Genomic DNA, 3,918 nt, shown 5'->3' with positions numbered 1-3,918 from the left:
GGGCTGGTGCGGGATCGGGCAGTGTTTCGTTCTGCTGTGCATGGGGTCGCTATGAGTCGGAAACGACTCGACGGCACTTAACAACAACAACAACAACATATACCCTAAGGACAATTTCCAGAGACTAGCAATGTTTGTTTTTTAATCATTTTCACCACTTACACTTTTTTTGCTGGCCAGTGGTTATGCAGAATTTCTTATGCAACCATTCCCAGTATGTGTCCTTTATAATAAGTTTAATCATTTGTTTTCCATTGTAAACCTGTACTCACATATGATTGTTAAAGTTAGAAAAAGTAAATGCTTTGCTAATTTTGAGTTTTTGTGACATTTTGCAATAGTGAATATTTAAAGATTGGATATGATGACATTTCAGACTTACTTTTTTTCTTACTCCATGTGGGAGAGTACTGATATGCAAAATAGAAATGGTTAGAGAAAAATGTTTCAAATGATTCTATGTTTATAGCATCATAAAAATGTTTGAAACCTTATGTTTAAAATCAAAAGCAGACATGTGTTAAGAATCAGTTCGAAGTGAATATTAATGAACCAGATTTACGTTGGAAAGTCAAGTCAACTACAAGGGCTGATCCAAATATAATTTCTCTCTCAATATTTTTAACACCAGTTACAGCTGAATCAGTTCATTAGAAACCAGTATCAGAGTAGGAAGTTATTGCTAAAAAATGAGCACATTGCCGAAGTTATTAATCAGTCATTTGATGCACTAGAAGTGGTTTCAATTTCAGAAAATTAAAAAATCTCATGTTATGGATTTTTACTTTAATGTGAAATTAGAGAAGTACTTTGAGATGCTTTCTTATTTGCATTTGCATTTATTCATATTCCCTGTGCTATGCCAAGTGATTGTCAGTTTTCAAAATGTGGCATCTATAAATATGCTTTATTTACTAATTCAGTTCAATCATTTAGTCAACAATCACTTATTGAGTAAATATTAAGCAAGGCTGTTCTGAATTCTGGGGATATAACAGTGAATGGGATATGCAAGATGCCTGTTCTCTTGGAGCTTATATTCCAGTTTATTGTCTAAAAAATAAGCAGGTAAAGGCAGGAATATGTTATGTACTGTAGTAGATGAAATAGTATACTGCTTGGATGTCCCATTAAGAACAAGACATTCATTTCCCAGCTGCTGGGAGTGTTGGCTGCTGATACTTCATAGTTACATCTCTCTCTTGGAAATGCCCTACAGGAATCTTCCTAGCCCAGAGTTTACAACTCTTCCTTCAGGGTAGTCTGCATTCACTGACAGACCAATGCAAAGTTTGAGGAATTAGCCTCTTTCCCTCAATAGTTCTGATGGATCATCTCAGCTCTAGAGATCCCCACCAGGATTACCTGAGACTTCTGTTATAATTTCATCACAATGAAATTGCAGCCTGTGCCTAATTCTACTTCCTGTTCTTCCTTAAAGGTGCTGTTCCTGAGAGCACTCTCCAATAAACATCCTACACGCAAATCACAATCTCAGATCTGTTTTCAAGAAACACAAGACAGGAGGTATCAGAAAAGCACCTAGAAAATAGACTGTAAAATGGGAGTTTTGAGCTGGATCTCCTGCTGAAGCTAAGGTCAGTCCAAGGGTAGGGGTACTTAGAGAAGGTAGAACTCTATTACCAGCAGGTCTGTTACACCAAAGAAAGGCTCCAGTGAAGAATAAGTGGGACTCTAGGACTAAAGATGGGGCCAACTGAGCCATTTACTTGAGAACCTTGAAACTCAAAATTCACTGGGCTCTATGAGCCTGCAGAAGTGTCTCACTTGCCTTATTAAAGACTAATATGTCCTCCGTTGCTTGCAGATGATGTAGAGATCTATTACTGAAAGATAACACATAACCCCCTGAGGATCTACTCTCAACTATCTCTTAATTACTAGACCCCTGATGTTTGTTGTTGTTATGTGCCATCGAGTCAGATCCGACTCAGAGCGACCCCTCCTTGAGTTTCCGAGGCAGAATCACTACAGAAGTAGATTGCCCCATCTTCCTTCTGAGGAGTGGCTGGTAGGTTTGAACCACCAGGCTTCTGGTTAGTAGTCAAGTACGTTAGGCACTATGCTAGAGAGAATTAGGGTCAAATCTCAGCATAATATATCTGAGGAATCGCTGGGCCTGCTAAGGGAGATACTCTGAGCTAGTGCTTGGTTACTCAAGATTAACTGGCAGAAGCCAGGAAAATGAGGGTGCTGAATTAAGAGAGGGCAAAGCATAAAGATGAGTAAGAAAGACATGGGAGCAGTCTCCTATAATGCAAAATTTAATACCCTAACAAAGGTTAAAAGGAACTCTGGTGATGTAGTGGTTAAGGCATTTGGCTGTTAACCAAATTGTCAGTTGTTCAAACCCACCAGCCGCCATGAAAGATGTTGCAGTCTGCTTCCATAAAGATTTACAGCTTTGGAAACCGAATAGGTGTCGCTATGACTCAGAATCAACTTGATGAGAGTGACTTTGGTTTGAGTTTTTAACAAAGGTCCCTGAATATAGTATTAACATTTGTTACAATGATTCTCAGAAGCAATGTTATCGTTGTTGTTAACATTTTTGAGTTGATGTTGCATATACTTACATAATACAGGGCAGGAAAATCCTTGCAGTGAATACCCTTAGGCCTCAAAGCAAACACTCACTCTTTCTCTGTCTGGATTTATTTCCACTGGCACTAGCAGGCATACCTTTTTATTTCTTTGAAATTGTGAATTTCGAGATTTGTATTTGAATGTGGGAAGAAGAGTTCATTTAGGCCCATAATTTGTGCAAAAAGTTTACATAGCTCAGCTTGTTGTTGTTGTTGTTATGTGCCGTCGAGTCAGACCCGACTCATAGCGACCCCTTCTTGGGTTTCCGAGGCAGTATCACTACGGAAGTAGGATTGCCCAACCTTCCTTCCAAGGAGTGGCTGGTGGGTTTGAACCACCAGCTGTCTGGTTAGCAGGCAAGTGTCTTAGCCACTATGCTACCAGAGCTCCCTTACTTGATACTTATTTTTCTCTGAGGCCGAAAACTACAAATAATGATGACACACTATATGGTTTTACTAGCTTTTGTCCTGTGTGTATTTATATATATCTCCAGGATTTTGAAGAGAGGAAGATTTGGTCAAGGCTCCTCTCTTCCCTGTGAATTCCTAACGGATGATACAACCAGGAGCAGAGCTAAGCAAAGAACATCACCAATTTCTTGTTAGTCAGACTCATTCTTTTTTTTTTTTTTTTTTTTAATTGTGATTTGGGTGAAAATTTACAGAGCAAATTCACTTTCCATATAACACTTCACATACACTTTGTCTCATGACATTGACCACAATTTACCACAATGCAACAGCTCCCCTCCCACTTCCTCCCAACCGTCACCTCTTCCCTGTGTCCATCTCTCCATGCACTCCTACCCCCTGAGCTGTCTCCCTGTGCATAAACAGCCCTTTTCCCCCCATGATTGTTCTCTCCAAGGAGTGTATCTATCTCAGGTAAATGTTCAACTCCTATGCCTGTCTTTTATTTGTCTGGAAGCCACAGGTGTGGGTTCAATCATGAAGGGCAGCTAGGGACATAGTCTCACCAGGCTCTATCAGACCAGCAAACCTGGTCCCCCCTTTTTTTTTCCCCCAAATGATTTTGAGTTTTGTTCCACATTGTTCTCCCTCTCTATACAGGATCTCCTACATAGATCCCCCTCCGAGTGGTTGACAGTGGTAGCTGGGCATCATCTAGTTCTTCTGGTCGCATAGTTGTACAGGCTGCGGATCACATGGTATACCATTGCTAGGACTAATTTTTTCCATGAATCTTTGGTTTTCTTCATTCTTCTTTGCTCTGGATGAGGAGAGACCCATTGCTGCCTCTAGATGGCTGCTTTCAAGCTTTTAAGATCCCAGTCACTACTCGCCAAAG

The sequence above is a fragment of the Orycteropus afer genome, unplaced genomic scaffold, assembly GCF_000298275.1.
Source record: "Orycteropus afer afer isolate SDZICR_OR568_19922 unplaced genomic scaffold, OryAfe1.0 scaffold00166, whole genome shotgun sequence".
NCBI lineage: Eukaryota > Metazoa > Chordata > Mammalia > Tubulidentata > Orycteropodidae > Orycteropus > Orycteropus afer.
This window is presented reverse-complemented; position numbering follows the sequence as displayed.